Source organism: Amyelois transitella, chromosome 25, assembly GCF_032362555.1.
Source record: "Amyelois transitella isolate CPQ chromosome 25, ilAmyTran1.1, whole genome shotgun sequence".
Lineage (NCBI taxonomy): Eukaryota > Metazoa > Arthropoda > Insecta > Lepidoptera > Pyralidae > Amyelois > Amyelois transitella.
Genome location: NC_083528.1, coordinates 3042476 through 3063690, shown reverse-complemented (window position 1 = coordinate 3063690; position 21215 = coordinate 3042476). Strand labels below are relative to the sequence as shown.

Genomic DNA, 21215 nt, shown 5'->3' with positions numbered 1-21215 from the left:
TTGGAACCTGCTGAAAATAAAAAAATAAAAAAAATCGGACAGAAGAGCTTGCTATTGCAAGCCTATCCATCGAAGTAAAAAACCAAGTTTAAGCCTTTTCTTTAATTAAATTTGTCAATGTAACTTAACTATTTTAATTGAAACACAATATAATACTAGTTAAAGATTTAATATCTGGTATACGTTTAAAGAAATAGATCCCATTTAGTTATCTCAAGTTAAGCATTTGAGTACCGGAAATCAAACAAAGGATTAAACAATCAAGTGTAGTGTTATCTGCAGGATGCTGACTGACAGACAGATCTCCAGACAAACATTTAAACATTAGTGTATTGCTTAACATGAAATTAAAGATGGGTCATTTCAGAGGCTTCAAAGATACAATTCGTCTTTTCGAGTATCTTCTTTTCTGATTGGCCTGGGTCTTGGTCAAAAATTAAATCGTTGGACATCACACAATATCGTGTCTATGCGATAGTATCGAGTTGGTATCCCGAAATATAAGTCTTGAACTTACTTTATAACTGGCTCAATATGGGATTCTTGTCATTGTGTTGTTTGTTTCATATCTGTCTTCTTCGTAGACTTCTTATTGCCAATTAAGTGGAGAATGTTCTGCGTTCGTTTTCTTTCCAATCTTTTCATGTGTTCCTAACTGTGAATTAATGGCATTCTGTTCGAGTTTTATCCTAAATTGTATCTCCTAAATAAATTTAAAAAATATTGTAATTTCCATAGGTTTGTAAGTACAATTTTCATGGTGAAAAATACCATGTTTCCTCGTTTGCGTTCTCGTTACAAAATATAATGGAACGATAAACTCATCCTCCAAAATGCTCCTAGAAGTCCCAATGAACCAGAACGCCAAAAAAACGACCATTTCTTCAACATTCCTAACACTGCCAGACCAAACATGGCCCTCTAAGCCAAGTGATAATGACAGTTTACCCTGCCAGTTAGCGTCCTTCTGCTAGCTACTGCATCCTCACGACCAGCTTCACCATCACCAATAGCTTCTATTACAACATCATTAGGACCTATTTTCGGTTAAATAACAGCCTCTCAGTCTGTTTGTCCGTTATTATTATCTTGACGTTGATTTAGGTAACGTGAACGTTGGATTATATGCGTTTTGGTATTGTTAGCTTTTTTAAGATAAAAAAGATCAGGGTGGACGTGTCCTTATCCAGACTTTGGTTTCGTAACTTTCATATAAATAAGTTACTAGCACGCACTTCGGCCTGAAGTATTTTATCGCAGTTCCTTTTTCGATGGAAAGGATGAGAACTCTTCAGTGATTTTGACTTTATATATGCGAAATATCCAGAAGATTAATCAAGTAAATACACGAATATTCAAACAAAAACACAAGAAACTTTTGCATTTACTTGCAAGGAGAAAATATGAAATAGTATAAAATATAAACTTGCCAGCCAAAATGAAGTCATTACACCCACATGAATGCGCTTGTTATAGACCTTATAAGGTACAGAACGTTAATCGTTTATACAAATCCTAATGAATCGGTTGGTATCTATCTTATGTTAGATTCTGTTCCGAATTCAACAGTCAGAATCATGGTGCAAAACTTGTATTAGATTGATCTGAGTTTTGGATAGACATATTTATTGTGAAATATAGTATCTTCAAGTTACCAGTTCCGAATTCGGTCCGCAGTAAGGTCATGACAGAAATTGAACTAATTCTGACTGGTGTGGGTCTTGAAAGTTTATCTTTTAAATTAAGTTTGTTTGTTATTTATATCTTTATTCTACACACGAAACAACACAAAAATACAGTAAAACAAAATAGACAAATGCCTATCCCAAAAGTTGTGTTAAAATAGTCCCATAACACACACTATGTATATTCCAGCTTTATATACGTATAAAGAGCCCAATGAAGAGGAAATAATTAATTCCTTATCTTTCAAGTTCCACAGATATTTGTATTACAGATATAAATACCAAAATACCGACCGTGGTCGACAATTTTCTGGAGAATGTCAAAACAAAGACGTTAAATATAAAATATACTACTAATTTACATTGTTGGCAACTTGTTAAATGTTCAAGATGAACGTGTTTCTTTCCATTTAATACGGATTATATCTTATAAATATTATACGGCATTTTATGTGACTACAAAAATTATGGTGATATATTTTCGTTTTTCCAAGAGAAGTCCGACGATTTGTAATTACTAGGAGACAATTTTTGAACCTAACTTCTTTTGTGTTTGTTGAAGTTAAACTAATTTTATCAATTATATCTTTCACTGTAATGTATGTCTTAATTATATTTGTCATAAACAATAAATTAAATATATACTAATCAAATGTTATAATTTAGATGAATGAATAATTATGAATGACGTATATGGAGATGGTGTCTTTTAATATAATCATAATGTTTTATTTAGCATAATTAGAACATTAACATTGAATGCCTCCCACGCGCAAGCGCTAACATCTTCATTTAAAAAATAAATAACTGAAAATAGAGATTGAAGTAGAATTTATAAAATAATATTCACAATCACATCGAAACCCTTGACGTAACTCTAAATTGCATGGTTGGTTAGTACCTGATGTGTTCTTAGCGCCTAAGTTAGCGACCAAGCAAACTAGATGATTGTCAAGGTTCTAATTAAGTTGAGTAAGTAGTACTTAATCCCGCAAACCAGTTTGGTTAGGAATGCGAGTGGGCGATGGTATTTCGGTTCGATTCCCAACTGTTTGGATATGAGAAGTTGGTTCAATGTGAAGTGAACAATGTTTGTTTTATATCTAGGTCGCTCTTTGGACAGTCTCTGTAAATATAAAAAAAGTAATATCACAATTTAATTGTTTGCCCGGAGCTTCGCTTTCGTGGTTATTTTCAGAAAAAGTGAGTGAGACTACTTTTTCTCCGTTTGACCTCGGTTAATTAACGATAAATATACCTCTACTTTACCAAACTCGGTTCGGTGGTTTAGTCGTGAAAGCTATCAGCCGGACAGACGAAAAAATACTTTCAAAATTATATATACTAAGAATTTTGAGCCTAGCCTAAATAGTAGCCTAGTATTAAATAAAATGCATGTTTTGACACGCGTACATTTGATATTATGTTTAAGTACCTATATAAATTACACTTAAAACCATGACATGCTTTTTGCCATTTTATGTATAGCCTCTCAGAAGCCCATGTTAAAGGCCGTCAAAAAAAAATAAAAAAAAAATCGTTGCATATTAACTAAAAACACTGATATTACCAAACATAACACAACTATCATTAAAGACATTTTCACAGTTAACAGTCCGGATAAACGCTTACACCAAATACCAAAATATACCATTAAAATAATAGGAAGATGGTACACAAGGGTTTATTTAGCCGATTGTAGACTATATAACACGATAATAACATTGGTTGGTTCGTTATGACTCGGTGCCCAAGGCAAATTATTAATTGCTCTTTCATATTTACGACTTGCTCTATAAGATATATATAATCGTAAAATATCTCCGCGATACAGTATTTATGTTCAAATTCAAATCTGGACGTAAAAGTCTGCGTGTTTTATTGTCAGGTTATAAGTACTTAGGATTAGTTAGGTAGCTGGATTGCCGTCGTATTTCTTGTCAATAATAACTAATAGTATACAGGGGTTATATAGACGACTTGATTTCAAAATGGACGGATACACAATTGATAAAAAATATCGTTTTACATAACGGTTACACAAAATTAATAATACAAAAGTTTTACATAGCATTGTGATGACTTTTTCTTGAAGTTCCTCTCGATTTTGTGGAGGTATTTATAATTTAACACAAAACATTGAAAGTAAAAAAAAATACGTAAGCATCCTGGTTTTCCAAGAGTTGCGTCCTATATTCTCTGGGGAAGGCCCTGGGTCCGCCTCTAATAATGTTCTGGAGAAATACTCGTCTGTTGCGATCCTAAAACGGCCGGTATCCTCATAATGTTTTCCCTCATTTCAGTCGCTACTTAGTACTTAGCTGTTTACGAATCAGTGCAAGTGTATTTTAGTAGAATACGTTAACCACGCGACCACTTATGTTCAGCATGCATGCACATTGTATCCTTGTTCAGCAAAAAAAAATTATTCAAAATCCGATCCTAGGAAAGTGCTGTCAAAATTGTCATCGACATTTTGCCGAACAATATCCCTAATCCCAAATATGCTATTGTTTGACCAAGTGGTCCTCAAAATTTGAGTGTCGTGAATCCAAAGCCTTTGTTGGGGCCTTCGAGACCCTATACGCTGACAGGTTAAATATGTCTGATGACAATAGAAGGCGGGGATTTACGAAAATTATGAGTATTATGTGCGGTTTGCAAAGGGTTAACAAAAGGTTGCATACATAATCTTTTGCGTGAGTGGAAAATGTGGTCTTAAGAAGGTTGCGACAATTATGCTACAACAGACATAGTAATGAGACATTTTATTTTTTCTTTTTCTTATTTTAGTTTTTTTATCGTTTGAAATTAGAAGATACTATTCCAATTAACATCTACTGAAACCAATATCTCAATTCTGGAATTTCTTTGATCGTCTTCGACTATAGGTAAAGGATATTAAACGTGAAGAAGACATTAAGTTTTGCCTTATCCCTGTAGTTTCAAATAAATAAATGAGAAAAAAAACCATCACCATAGTTGTAGTTGTAGCTAAAACTACTTAAGTCTTCAAAGCCACAAACCAAAGCAGGTACAAACTTAGTCCAGAAATACATCCCATTCAGTCCTGCCGACACCTACTCGTCAATTAGAGACCACAAATGCTTAACTTGCAAACTCTCCTTAAAAACAACCTTATCACTAAATAATAGAGTTCAAATTTCAACAGCTTCTCAGTCATAGACCGGTAGTTAAATAAAGTTTGCCCACAATATATCGGAGGAGTACTAAAACAGATTCTGGGAATATGTTTAATGTTTGAGAAACGCAATGCCCAACAGTAGCGTATTGATATTTCTCATCCGTTTGTTTACTATGATTTTTGGAATTGGTGTTATTTTTGATCGATTTTGAAAAGCGAAGTTAGAACACGTTAGAAAGGAAATGCAAAATGGAATTATGCTTATCGAACCTTTTGTTGCAAATTTGATATGATATGATTTGTATTTGAACTCAGTCTGTATGGCCGTAAGCAATATGAGGTCAAAATATTGAAAGTACCGATGATTAAAATATTAAATAAAGGTCTTAATAGACAAGACAGTGATTGTTGATTGAATTGTATGTACAAAGAATTTTTGTTATTGGATTCAGATGTTACATGTGTATGTTAATCGGGTAAAAATTTATCCCAACAAAATCATTAAAATAAAACTCCTTAGTGTCTATATTGAAACTTCTTATCTCAATCTAAAGTTCACGCTCATTTACCATAAAATTCATCAAACACCACTAGTCTATTGTGTATAATAAAATTCGTAGCCCAAATACAAATAAGGCTCTGCTATAATATATCTGCACCTATGTAAACACGCCTTAGCGTGGAATTAAAACAAACACGCTTGACAATTTGTTGAAATGACAACTCGTTATATTGTAGCTTCTGACTTACGACCAAATATGTCATCGACGCTTGCAGCTGTTTTAAGTAATGGCTGAACATTAGTATGATATTATTTTTTATTTATAATTCTACTAGCTATTACTCGCAGCTTTGCCCGCGCCAATTTAGCGCCATCTACAAAATAATACAGATTTTTTTGCAAATATCACGGGACCTTTAGTTTTTACCGGTATGAAAAGTACTACTAAGTATGTTTGTCCTTATGCAGACTTACTTATGTTAACCCAAAATTTCTAGAACGCTTTCATTAAAAAACACGTGAAGAGAAAACAAACAAAAAAACTTACTTTCGCATTTATAATATTAGTTGCGATTCTGGAACTTATCCCGGTTATGTCTGGAGAGCTAAGAGGTGTAATCCAGAAGGGAGAAAGTAAAGAAATTGCATTAAAAGATATATTTCTATCTGTCGAAAATTATGTCATAAGCATTTCGCCCGTTAGCCTATTAACTAGGGAATATATTATTTTAGGTGATGGGCTAGCAACCTGTCACTAACCTTGAATTTCCATCATAAAAGAGATGTGACTTAAAAGAGATCTGCACAACCAAATTTATTTATCATGTTTTCGTTAACCTGGTTTAACACTTCAACGAAATAAAGGAAAGTAAATAAAATGTTCTTGTTGGCAACCCTGAACTTGCGCGCGCGCACAGCAAATATTGTCGTAGGCAGTAAGCTGCGCCGAGCCGTCACGGCAAACTTCAACAGTCAATATTTGCTTGTGTGCTCACTGAATCGACGTAATAATGCATTTGGAATACTTTTGGTAATGTTGCCACTATTTTTATGCAACTTATTGATAGCACGTGTTTTTTAGTTTGCTTTGAGCACATGTTTTGATATTTTTGTATGGTAGGTGCATATATTCTATGTGATTTTTATAAACGAGTGAATTTTATTATTGTTACGTTAAGTAATAAAATACTTGCAATATAAAGTAAGATAAAACTATCCCTCGTCTGTCTTTGGCTTTATTTGGCATCTCAGTGGCATGAAAGAAAAACCTTAAACCTAAAATTTTAATTAAAATTGTTTGTATAGGAGTGTGTTAATGTTCATGTTTAAATTTATTTTATTAGTGTCACTCGCCTCATAGATATGAATTTATCGATATCGATGTTAATCTATTTAAATTACAGCAGACGAGGCAGATTGTCGACTAATTGGCTGATTAGCTTCCACAAAAGTCATGATATTAATTTAATGATTTTATTGATTGTTATCGGCTGGGAAAATTTATATTTAAGTAGATTTTTTTATAAACAGTACGAACTCTATTTTATTGTATGGCATAAGTAGTAAAACATATACAATTTATTAATCAGATGATTGTTGATAGCTCAAAACACGCAGATAAGTTATAAGTATCATAAAATTCAAAAGTATCTAATACAAACAACTTTTTACACTAAAAGAAGATATAAATTATGAAATCCATTATAAATCACCACGGACCTAATTATTATTATAATCAAGCGCACAATAAAACGCCCGAAGAAACAGCTTCAATAGCCTTAAATTAAAACGTAAGAGTTGAAAACAAAGCTACACTACATAGTGCTGGGCATAGCATTATCGACAATGCGAGCTCGCTTTCTTCCCGACAATAATCGTTAGGGCGTGGCACAAAACGAGAACCGAGAACGAAACAGGTATATATTACGTGACGAATATATGTAATGAACGTACGCACGATTTGTGTGCGCAAATTAATAGGTACACAGCGAGTACGAAGGAGAGCTAAGTGGCTACTGTATTGATTGAAGTAAGTGAGGCGATGTGTGGGCTTGATAAAGCGGTCGCCGATGCAATGATCGATGTGTTTGTTGTTTTTCCCTTGTCACTTTATCAATTGTTTCAGAGTCAGTTCTATGTATCAATTACGATTTCGATTGTTCAGTATTTGAGGTCACCGTCTTTTTAGAGTTTATTGCAGACATTTTAAGATTTATTAACCGCTTGCGCTTTGAATCTTTTCTAATATATTTTAAAACATCTGAAGCCTATTGCGGATACACTCATTTTGTGATTTCGAATAATATTATGTAGAATAATTTGCAACGCTTTCTATTTAGTTTTTCAAAAAATTATGACAGTTTAGAAGCCTCTTAAATGTCTCCTCATTCACTATCTTTCGTATTTTATAAAAAATATAATCAAACATAATTTTTTACACTGGTACACACCGATACACAACAAATGTCGCACCGCACATAGTCGCGCGGACTGTAATGATAGTGATGTGGCCCTCCAGTTCTATATAATTTAGTAAGGATTGAGTTATTAGTAGTTCTCAAGATAGCTGGTTTAAAGTACGTGTAATGTGGTTTTGGACATCTTAATGTGATTTTGATATGGAGCGCTGAGTGACTACGAAACGGAATCACGCGTTAAATGGGTTTACTGGCTATGGGAGAGTGGGAACATAATTTAGTTTAGATTAGTTCTTGTTTTTGTGGAATTGAACTGCCGCTGTGTGAAGGTAAAGTGTCGTATTATATTATGTTCAATTCACGGCGCAGACCATGAAAATCTCGTTTGAATCCCATTGAGGTGGAAGTTTCAGGACGTCATATCTTATATCAAAGGCAAGTCCATTCCTTATACTTCTCAAGGGATGCACTTGCCTTTGAGCTTTATACCTATATTAGTTGCGCCTGTACGCTGTCTGTTAGTCTGTCAGTCACTCAGTAAAGCAAGACGATATTAAGCTAAAAATCGGTCAATGGCTTCCGTAACGTCATATTTTCATTGAAATTGTCGAAATAAAATAAACTAGTGCCGTGTGGTTCCCGGCAATTTAAAATACGTGACTAAGGAAATTGGTAATAAACTTGGTATTCTTCTTGTAGGCAATGGGCGAGCAACCTGTCACTATTTGAATCTCAATTCCATCATTAAGCAGCTGAATGTGACTTTCCAGTCTTTTCAAGATGTTTGGCTCTCTCTACCCCACAAGGGATATAGACGTTATTATATGATACATTTACATACTACTTGATAGATTTTGTTGAAAATTCATTTTTAGAAAATAATTTGATGAGTCAAGTACTTGATAAGTAGAGTCAGTCATTCGGCAAGTCCTTTTCTATACAACGATGAAAAAATCTGTTAATAGCCACAGAATATAAAGCGGAGACAATCGACTTAATTAAGTGCCATGCCAGTGTTTTTTTCGTTTACAAATTACCTTATTATGCCATGGTCCTTCGAGCCGGATTGTGGCATCGTGGGCGTAGTTTCGTCGCTTTCTTATGGTACCCACGAATTGATTATTTTATTTTAGGGTTCTGTAGTTGAACGTAAAAATAGTTCATGATTAATCATTTGTTTATTTTTACTTTTTAAGGGAATAATATTTTTTATATTTCTGTGTATTAAATTATCAGTATATAAACATTAATCTTAAATTTTACATATTATCTTTTTTAGAAGGACCAGAACGTTTAAATAAAGTTCATGTTTTAAAGTTACTTTTAGGCATTACAAAAATTTTTATGTATGTAATTTTCTTTGTTAACAGTACTTAGTTGCTGAACCTTACGCCTGGCACGACACGCGCTTGGCCGTTTTTCTCCAGCATTGTAGGGTAATCATCGCATGTCTTTATCGAACGTAATGATCTTGGATTAACATGTTCTGATGACTTGTGTGATGGGGTCGTGATGACGAAGGTAATTTCGTGGTCTGTTCTTGAAGAATGCTGGAATTAAAATAGTGAAGTTGACACTGCTTGATCGGGATCATCAATCATTTTTAGAATATTATTATTACACACACATATTGCGAGACAACATTTTGCAATTAATATTAAGAGTTGGATAAGTATGTAAAATTTTTACAATCTTAAAAATATACTCACTGTCGGTAAAATTGGATATTTAATGTGGTATTTTTAATGAATTGTTCCGTGATGTTAAGGTTGAGCTGACCAATTGTGTTATGCTATGAACAGAAAGTCAAACTGAATATTATTTTTTGATCGATCAACAAGGTTATTTTCAGACCAGTATGGAAGGTCTCTTAGGACGGGGTAGACAGAAGCCAACTTGGATTGAATATCAGATTTTATATGCTAGGTTAAAAGAAGATTCCCAAGTAATTAGCCTCTCATATACCTACGCTCATGATATTTTTCCTTTATAAGGGATCCATAATACAAACTTATACAAAGACAAACATCTCCGCAATGCCTTCTTATATTTTGAAATGAAATAATCATCTTTACCTTTTCAAACACGTCCAAATAACGGATGTATGATGATTAAGAAATATTTTTCTCTACGCTCTTACTTTATGCTTTGTCATTATATTTGTTAATTTGTGCTCAGAAGGGTTCCTGGAGTAATGACGACGTGAGTTGCCGTTTCTTTATAAGGAAGCAATTAATTAATATTTTGAGAGCTATCGAAAATAAACTGAATGTGTACGTTATTATATCATCAAAATTCTTAAAGGGGATTGACCTACGATCTTGTACACCTTAGCCGAGACCGTATATACCTTTTTATTTGACCGTATTTATATATATATATTTATTATTATTATTATAGGGAGAGAGTATTATTATAGAGAGAGAGTTATTACTCAAAATACATTACACTGTTATATCTTCGTTTTCTAAAAGAATTATGAAATAAACTACTCTTACTACAAGTTCGTAGAAATTATTTATGATGCAAAATGCGTTTTAAAAAACATAATTCTTTTTCTACGCTGGCAAGACAGCATGTCTGTCGACGTGATCCCTCCGGCGATTTGGCCATTTTTTCCACCGAAAGCTTGCTCGGAGCTTCCAAAAGCTTGTTCTTGTCCGTAATGGCTTCATTATAATCGTGCCACTCTGAATCTTGGAAAGCTTGACTCGCAAAAACTCAGCTTGCATCTCGTTTGCAGTTTTGGTTATTGTTGAAACTTGAGCTTGGAGTAAGGAAATGTAAAGGTTTATTTTATAAAATACAGAATACATTGTTAGTTGAGAAAAAATTTTACAAGAAACGTAAGAATTTGAATTTTTTACCACTGGACTTTTCTTTAAAATCATTACTGATAAGCGATATAAAATAAATTTATATATCAAAATTAAAATGTAATTATACAGTTTGACTTAAGATATTCCAATAAATAACAAAGAATTATAAAGTTGGAATTCTTCAACAAGGCGATGGGATAGCAACTTGATTCTTATTCCAATTCTTTAATTAAGTCCTTGAATTATGCCAAGCACTAGTGCAAACCTGTGCTCTGTCTACTCCGTAAAGGATAAAGATGTAAAATGTGTGTGTATGAACTCTTTTGATTGCGTAATAATCGAACCCCGGATCCGAACACCCTTACCCAAAACATGTGTTTAGAACCTGTTTAATAATAATGCTCAATCGAAATTGTTCCCTTAATCGGTCCTGAGTGATTACGTAATTATGTGCTCAGTTTCAGACAAGCTGTATGCAGTTTCCGTGCAATTTCATGTTTTGAGGCGGCCCGGGTATAAACAACGAGAATACAGAAATACGTACATATATTACTGAAGTGACGTATTTTTTGGGGATTGGTTCCAAAAATTTGACGCAATGAATCAAAACTTAGATATATTTTTCTAGTTTTTTTGGACAATGTTTGATATATTGCATTATGCATTTCGTTTACTTTTGCGAATCATACAAATCCCTTGATTGTATAGGGTTGACTATAATAGAGCGGACTCATTATTCTTTTTGTTCCAATGAGAACCCAATAAAAAACTTGTGAAATTATCTTTTCTCTTATACATAATACATACATATAGTCCCGTCTATATCCCTTGCGGGGTAGACAGAGCCGACAGTCTTTTTTGTTCTCTTACTATTTTTATTCCTCCTTTTTCACTATAATTTTGGATTGCGGAGGCTTTTAACTGTCATGTTGTATTTCGATCGAAATATTTTAGTAAGTTAATTACCGTTTTACCATTTATTCTTACAAGGAGTACTTTATAATATTTTACCCTCTTTTTCACAAGTATACCTTAAGGCTTTAAAGTGTTAATCTGTCAACATGGAGGTCTGTAAATTACGATTTAATCAGAGGTTTCTCTCATAAATTCAGTGAAATATGTCTTCAATATGTTATCGAAATCGACGTTTTTGCGCCTTGTAATTACGTTTACCGTTTTGTAAGAGTATTAAAATATGTTTTTGGTGTCACGGAAAACTTCATTTAATTGTTACTTTATTTATATCTGAGACAGGTGATATCTTAAAACCTACATATTGCTCAGATCGATTGAACATTCAGTGCTTTCATGGTGTTCGGATCAACCTAAATTCATAAATTCACAAGAAGTATATCTCTCTCAGGATAGACAGCACCAGCGGCCAACCTGAAGACTGAAAGGTCATGTTCATTTTTATAGAATAGAGTTTAAGATATACGTTTGAGATTCACTATAAGTCACATAAAATAAATGACAAAACAAAACGAAAAATTGTGACAAAGTTCGCCCATCGCATTCAAACAAAAACATTTTATAGCAACAATGTAACCGCGACTATCGACAAAAACAACATTAATCTGGGCAGAACATGTGTTTATCTCTATTCAGCCATTGAAAAGGTGCAATAAATATACCGAGCACACGTCGAGCAATTGAAACGTACACTACTTAATAAACGCGCGCAGGCGCAGCTCGGGCACGATCGCGCTACGTGTGGCCCGCGATCAGCTACACGATTTATCGATAATTCTGCTATTTCCCATCACTAAAATTTGTAGAAATATTGCATCTTCAATAGATTTTATATTTGTTTCTAATATCTTTGTAGAATAGATTTATTTATTTTGTTAGTAGAATAGTGTTAATTTATTGAAAAAGTTTGACTCCTGTATTTTTTCTGGAGTATTCTGGATTTATTTGACGTCAACCAATGTTGTGAAACCAAAAGATAGGACAATTATTATGTGATATGGAGAATACCATAAAATTAATAAAATTATTGAATTTGAATTGAATTTAAATATAATTTCTTTATAAAATTTAAATAAATGGATAACGTCATGTTATTATAACATGATTTAGAAAAAAATATTGATAATAAAATAATTTATATGTAACTACTGATACTCGGATAATCGGTCGAAAAACTGTGCAATTTTTTGCTTTTTAGTTGAAGTTTGAACCTTACATTATAAATTAATGGTATTATATAATATAATAATTGGTAGTTGATATAAAAATAAAAATACATCAAATTAAAATTCACAACAATGCATTGATGAAATTTATAGCTTTTTCTGTCGTCGTCACAATTGATATCACTGTTAAATCACAAAGTTAATTTATCGATTATTTCTGAGACGTTGGCATCACTATTCCGTCAAATATGAGTGGTTATTCATAGGTTATTCAAAGCCAATAGGTTAATTATGTGTGATTGTCCGATCAGACTCATAATTATAGTTCTATTAAGTAGTATGCATAAGTTATTTGCTCCTTAGAGTAAACCTTTTTTTGATTCGCCAAATTAGAACTTTAAATTACAGGTAGGTTATTTAAATTCTACTACTATGAATAATTATACTTCAGAAAACTTACTTGTAATTTAAAGTTACTTATTTCAATGCATACAACTAAGTAGCGGTCCTGTTTGTTGAACTAACTTTATGTTGTAAGTAATGTTAAAAATAAATTATATTATATCAAAACAACTAATTAAGTACAAACTGCAATAGTAGCTTATAAATAGTTCAAACGGTTTTCTAAAACTATTTAACCGCTGACATGTCTTTTGAATGTATTTAACTTCACATCTTAATTTATCCCTTTAAATAAATCAACAAGCAAGCTTCATTGTATCTCGCAGGATCGGTTCGGAATTCCTACACTGCAGGTACTATAACACCCTATTTCACGAGCAGTCTCAATCGATTACCGTATTCGATCCATCGTTATCACTCGCGAATCGTTTTGCTCGTCGTGTGGTCCCGGTATCGGCAGATTGCATCGATATCGGATGCCATTAACGTATGACTTCACTTGAGGCCGAAGGCAAATAATGAATACTTACATAAAATCACGCCTCTTTCGTGGAGGAGTAGGCAGGAACAACATTTTTACAGACTTTCCACTTGCAACGATCCCGGCATCCTTTTTCGCTGATCGTAATTTTCCATCTGCAAGATTATTTATTGTTTGTCTATGATAAATAAATATATACCGGATTGAGTTAGCCCCAAATAAGATCAGTATTGTGTTTAGGATTTTTTAGGATCATAATCTACGTGTCAATGTGACCCAGCCCTTGGCTACTACTACTAAGTTAATTAAAAAAAAGCCTTACTTTAATGAATCACCTTCCATAACAAGAACCGAGGTAGTCAATCATGTACACCTGAAGTTTCAAAAAAACGAAAACTGTCACATCGATTGGTCAGGTAGTTAGGCGCAAAACACTGTGAGTGTAGAAATAAGACTCTGTATGTCTGTCTCGCAGAAAAATTAAGACAAGAAACCTTGATCCATAAAGTATTTTTATTATTTATTTATTTTATTTTTATTTATATATTTGGATGACCAACAGCAAGTTTTACAATCAATAGCATATTTATTATTAAGATGAAGTGTTTATATGCAAAGCAGTCGCTCTCTCTCTCTATCCTTTTATAAAATGATTTCGATCTCAAAGGTAACTGGAGAAAGATTTTGACGCTACACGTACTCGGTTTATTATAGAAGACCCAAGAGTTTAATTATAAAAAGCATTTACTTCATGTTAGAAGGTCAATATTAACCGCCTCCATAATCTTCGTCAATACGACCGTCACAGGATCCATGGCAACATAATCATTTCTTGCACAGTCGATGAATAGATTAAAAATGTGTATTTAAAAATTTAATTTCATTCATATACTTTATTTATATTTTACAAAAGAATATACACAAAAATATGATGAAAATTATTTAGACTCAATGCTTTCAAAGCGATAATACCTCTGTACCTAAATGAGTTTACGATAAGAAAAATTGTTCAAAATTACTGCTTTCAAGACAGGTGCGAATAAATAAGTGCCAATACCAATAACTATACAAATTAGATGAAGTGGCCGTTATTTCTCGTCCGTAACTATTTAATAATAATGTTAAAATGTCACAGATGTTTTGGGCTCTGAATTTTAACTGTTATAGTTTTAGGGTTATAGAGTATATGAAAGGTAATAATAGCATTTAAAAAAAAAAAATATTTATACAATAACTTTTACCTTACTGAGTGACTGCTTGACTGACTGACTGTCAGACAACGAACAGGCTGAACCGCTGGGTCTGGAGCGATAAAATTTGGTAGGTAGGTAGTCTAATCTAATGTACTCTTTCTCGAAATGCCCGCGGGAACGGGAATAACAAGAATTTGGCAGCATTAGGAAATTACTTGGACAAAATTAAAAGATTACAATAATAAGTTAAAGCCTATTCGATTGTCACTTCAATTTCTGATGAAATGATCCATCATTTTAAAAAACCAGGAAACAAGTCGTTATTATTACACGTTGAGTTAACGATTAACGATGTATTTTTACATCAATAGATGTAGCTTGGGGCGATACCGCGATCAAAAAGCCTATGAGTTTTATAGAAGTAATATAAATAACTGCCAATCACATAAGTAATTATTAACCTAAGTGTTTTGCATATAAAACGATTTTGTAATCAATTTCAATGAGTTCAGTGGAGTTGAATCGATATTTTGTATTAGATAAATGCTTTATGTATGCTCGTATGGTAGCAAGGTAAAAGCAAAGTTCTCTACCTTGGCATATTGTAAAAGTCAATCAAGGCTAACACAAACTTGGGAATTTTTATTAAGGTGATGTGCTTGCAACCAGTCACTATCTCTGGTTAGATTAGTTTTTGTTTATTTGTAAACGCTTTATTGCACTTAAAAAATAAAACATAAAAGTGTCGAATTATAAAAATGTGTAAAGATTATTATTTAACTTGCTTTAAAAATGTCTTGATGAAAATTATTAGGAGGAAAGCGAAAGTTTTCAAAATTATTCTATACGAAACAATTTTTCGCTCATTCTTTCGTTACCTTAAATCAAGTAAAGAAACTATATATTAATACATACATAAAAATCACGCCTCTTTCCCGGAGGGGTAGGCAGAGATTACCTCTTTCCACTATTACTATACTACCTCTATATATTAATACTAAAAGAAAAATAAAGTAATTACGAGACCGATATTTTTACGTCAACATAACCACGGAAACAGCTGAAAATCCGACCATTAACAATAATAACAACTATTGCATATCATTAAAATCGTATCAAGCAATAAAAAATACATTACCATTCGTTAATCCATCCATACATCATAATGTAATATTTCAATTAACCCCAATATTTAATCGATTCCGGGGCAGGTTTGGGCCACTTCGGGCCACTCCGCTCGGGCCACTATATCACCAATGACACTTGGTGCTCTGAGTGCTATAAATCTTGTAGGGTTAATTAAATGCCAGCACAATGCTTTATAAGTGTTTAAGGAACTCGTATGGAGCGTCGGTGTTAGTGGTCAAAGTTAGAGGCGATAGCGAGTTTTGAAGGAGGCATTTTTTTTAAGAGATAGGTATTTATTTTTTCCTACATAAAACTTATGAACAAAGTTACAAAGTTTTTAATTGACGTCTAAGGTCTTGGCATTTCTTTAACTATATAAGATAGTTTAAATGAAAGGCTGTTAGCAAAATCAACTTGTTTCTATATCTGAATTTATTTCCATATGTATGTAATGAGTAATACATACGAGTATACATATACAACACCTATAACCAGATACGTAAGTGAAAAAAGTTCAATTTTTTATTGAAATTTGACCTCATGAAATATTGGATAACGCATTATGATTTTACGACTTATCACTTGAAACAGGACAATTTAAAAAGTATACACATGCATACATCAAATAAATCTAATTTATCTTTTGACATTTACAATTTCTTCTTGGAAAAAGAAAACAATCATTTCCGCTATAGCATGGAACAAATAAAAAATAAGGATAATTTCAAAGTAATACAAACGCCACTGTCTTTCAACTTAACCTACAAGAAAAGGACAGCGCTAATACATCTCCAGATTAAGATCTTACAGGGCCCGATACTGCTATCTAGAAATATCTAGAGGTAACATTGCACCTTCAAGAACCGGTCGTACTGTTTAGAACTAAAGGGCTTGTAATTAATGTTTTTTGTTGAATTATTTGTGTTTTAACACTAAAAGAAAGAACGAGTCTTGAGAAAATAAGTCGGTATAAACTATTTCAAAATTGGATAATATTGGATTTGCGTTGATTTCAGTTCAATCTTTATTTAAAATCTTATTTAATTTCATCATTAAACCATCTATTTCAACGAGGTCTTCAAGTCTCGTGATATTGGCTCTGTCTATTCCGTGAATGTGTGTGTGTGTTAGGTATTTCTTGTCTCAGTCAAACAAGAGAAAGATTAAAAAACTTGCTACACTTCTTTAAGGCGATAAGCTAGCAACTTCTCAATATCCTTGAATTTGAATTATATGATTAAACCAGCTAGCTTTGTTACAATAAGCTCTGTCTACCCGGTAAGGGATAGAGACCTGATATAATATATGTGTATATATTTTTTCAGTTAAAATGTTAATATTACTTACATCCTACTTAGTCTTTGTCTAGACCAGACTTTAGCAATACGATCGTTTAGAATGCAGTCTTCCTAAATAGGCGCCGCGGGATTTATGGTCAAGCATGATGGGTGCTAAATTTCTTTAAGATTAAGTCATCTTGATTGGACAATCAAGATTCGGCGTCCATTTTGATTAAGAGGTTAAGTTATCTCAAAAAAGTGCGCCCGTTCCAAAGTCACAGATTCAAATCCCACCGAGGTATCGGCGACATTTTTTTATTTAAGTAAGAACATTCATTTGATAGCTAGCGCGCCTACGATAAAAGAAAATAGCGTGAGGACACTAACCACTTAGATAATTGGATGTGTAACCGTGACTCGAACTGAGGTAGGTTCTTATGTAGGTAATAAGGGTATTCGCTACGTATAACTAACTCACTTCTCACTATGTATAAATTTAAAGTAGAACGGCCTTCCGCGAGATGGACCCACGACCTGGTGAAGTCTGCGGGGAATGTTAAATTCATGAGGTTTATGTTCAGCCGTGAACTTCCTACGGCTGATATGATGACTTACCTCACTTCAGGATCATAGTTACAGGAGAATCCAGGCTCCTCTAAAAAGAGGTGATGGATTAATGCCAGGATGATGATTATCATCTATTTGGATAATGTGATGACATTACAAAAACACTAGTACTCTTCCACTAATCAAGTCTCACACGATTATTCATACGCTACGCTGCTGTGCTGTCATACATACAAGTGACGTAATACTTAGAGTTGCTATTCTCAAAAAGAATATTAAATATCTAGTGTCTATGCCTAGCCAAGCATGAGATACGAAGTCACAATTTTTTATTGCTATATCGTTGAAGTCTTTTTAACCGAGAATTGGTATGAAGGCCAAAAAGTTTCTAATTTTGTTGTTAATTTTGTAGGAGACGATAGAATGAACAGTTTGAGTTTAATAGTCAGAAAAAAAAGAAATCTCTTCTCTTCATTATATAAGTGTAGATATGTTTTGCAAATAAAATTCTTTGTCTCATACCACAGAGGTAACAGCATCTCTTTACGATCCTTAATCGAGTGCCTTTCCCAGATAGACGCGGCTGGATAATGACATCTTGTGTAAAAAGCGGACCCGAGGTTATTTATCATCTTATCCTCGGAAATAAACTCGTCCGAGTCACAGAACATTGACAGTGCAGAAGAAAAGCTGGTTCTGTTAAGAATACATTGGGATTTTGAATCTATTCAAGAACGATGGCTCTGATGGTGAGCAATATTGATGTATGTATGGGGAAAATGTAAGAAGCTATTTTGCTTGCGAAGATTGTGGTAAAATATACTCAAATTTACAATAAAATAAATCTTTCTCCACGCTCTCCTCTCCTCCTCCACTTCATCTTCTGATGCATTGTGTACAATAAAGCACCAGTGAGGCCAACAAATTGTGATAATTGTTAGCCTCACTGGTGTAATTCAATTAAATAAACGAATCGGGAACTTATCACGCTGATCCAGAAACATATTGCGTTGCAAATTCTTTATTGCGACGCGATGAAAGTATATTTCGCTTTGGCAGATGTATGTATTTCTATATACTAATTGTTTTATTTCTCAACTCGTCCTCTTTAATTACAAGGGTTAGTGGGCCTTTGGCTCGCACTAATAGGGTTGACATTGTACGGAATTTCTAAGCTAGCTACATATCTCGGCTTTACACTAGTTCATATGCCCAATGGTAAACAATTCTGAAAAAAGTTATATATGTAGATGCGGCCTAAGAAAATCAATAGAAGAGGTATATTTTTTCTTATTTCTTATATTGCTTCTTCTTATGTGTCATAAATTTAAAGGTTTGTTTGTTAGGAAGCTGTTAATTGCACATAAAAAGAATTCTAACAAATTAGAAAACAGTCATTGGATTAAGAAGAATATGTACAATGGCGGACTTCCCAATCGGGATTTCTTCCAGACAATCAAAAGGTTTTATATTAAATGGAAAAAGTGTCACTATTCCGTATCTTGGCACAATGTTTCTTTACCTATGTATCAGGGTTATACAGGGTTTCTTACTCACCAATTGGACAGACGCGGTAAGCGACTACGCTTTATACTATGTAGTAAAATAGCATACATAAAAAATTTTGGATCCATTATTAAACTGAACCCAGTTGTGAGATCTCTTAGAAATTTTACAACTACACCAATACCTTTGTTAAACCCACTCTTTGTAATCAGTACCTTGGCTTGTCGCGTCTTGTTTCTCAATGTGTTTATGACCCCAGGACCTGTCTGTCTGGAAGATATTTGCGAATATATAAATATATCCTGTTAGTGCTATCGTCGATATAAATCTATCCACTCGGACGTATTGTGGTCATATATTTCGCATGTCGATGAAAGACTCGACTAATTTGGTTAGTGGTTAGATAAAATATAAATTTTACAGTGAAAACTTGTAAAAAGCTTTAAAGATATTAAGCTTAGAGACTGTTAAAATTGTTAAATACAGCTATAAGTTTTCTAAGAAAGTAAAGTTGCATTACACATTTTTTGTTGATAAATGTCTATGACTGTTCGCGTAATACATACATATGTACATATGATCACGTCTATATCCCTTGCGGACTTGTTAGAGCCAACAGTCTTGAAAAGACTGAAAGGTCTGAGAAATTGAGATCGATGTAGTGGCAGGTTGCTAGCTCATAGCCTACAAGAAAAATTCCATATTAGTTAACGACATCAATGTAAAAGAAATGAGGTCCTATTCAAAAAGCACCAATCTGATATTTATTTATTCATTACTTCAAATATGAAACATTAATAAAATTTATTATTTACGAAACATTTTCTTTTTTACAGATACAGGTGGTTGTGATGCTGTAATTTTTTAGTGGTAAGTTTTTCAAGTAGTTTAAATAATTATACAAATTTACAGTTCCGGAAAAACTGGCTAAAAATATATTCAGAAACTTTCACATTGAGATTATTTGGGCTGTTATTTCAGTTTTCAGCGGGGATAATCATTACAATGTGAAATTAATTATGAACTAACCACAAATCAAAAACATTATAACAAACTCAGAACATAAGTTGACCAAAAATAGCATCTTTCGTCTGTAAACACTGCAACAAGTAATCTTACCTACTTAGCAAGTACTTGTACTATATTTTCTTTTAAACATCATTATTTAGTGGTTCAACATGCTGTACTTACCTTGCTTGTTAAACTTGTAACAAGTACTAATTACTTATAACTGACAATTAGCCACTTCTTATCTCTCAGGTACACGACAGCTACTAAGCAGCTTTAGTACTCAATGTTAAGAAATATAATGATTATAGATGCCTACCTATATTGCATTTATTCATAATTGAACCAATTAATTTTTCTTGATAAAATTTTACAGATACTTAGGAAAATCGAATGCTATTTTAATGTTCGATGGGTGTCAAACGGTCAGTTAACAGTTTTTAGATTTGGTGTAAAGAATTCAAAAAGAGACTGTCTTTTTTCCTAGAAATTTAAAGACTTTTTCGTTTGTTGCCTCCAAGTCTAAAATTCTTGGTAGGTACCCTTAACACAGAGCAGAAAACCTCCTCCACTTTCAAGCTCTGTGGTTTGCAGTATTTATTCAGAAAACGGTTCGATTTCCCAAACACTCTCTATATGAGAAACGCGCGCGTGACTTATTGTATGCTATACAATGTAAGGGACTGATTCGGTATAAATAAACAGAAATTCAGGAAAGGATACAAAAGGAAACAATGCGTAATAAATACTTGTAAATATTTACCTCATTATTGTTACTTTGCGCTGACGGAGACGTGGTTTCACGTAAAAGAACTTAACTTTATTTATAAAAAGTGAATTTGCTTAAATTCTCGCGAGGACAAAATTAACATGTTTTTTTCCTTTTTACGCTTGCGAAGCCGCGGGCATACTCGAGCAGTCATCATATAGTTTCATCACTTCTA

General features: G+C 33.2%; 1 protein-coding gene across 1 annotated transcript in view; it reads left to right on the top strand.

Moving 5' to 3' along the window:
- Positions 1-21215, top strand: part of LOC106138050 (transcriptional activator cubitus interruptus) — a 97472-nt gene that overhangs the window by 9159 nt on the left and 67098 nt on the right. The window contains exon 2 of the mRNA XM_013339064.2: positions 20100-20133. The gene's annotated coding sequence lies outside the window, so the exon portion shown is untranslated. The remainder of the gene's footprint in view (positions 1-20099; positions 20134-21215) is intronic.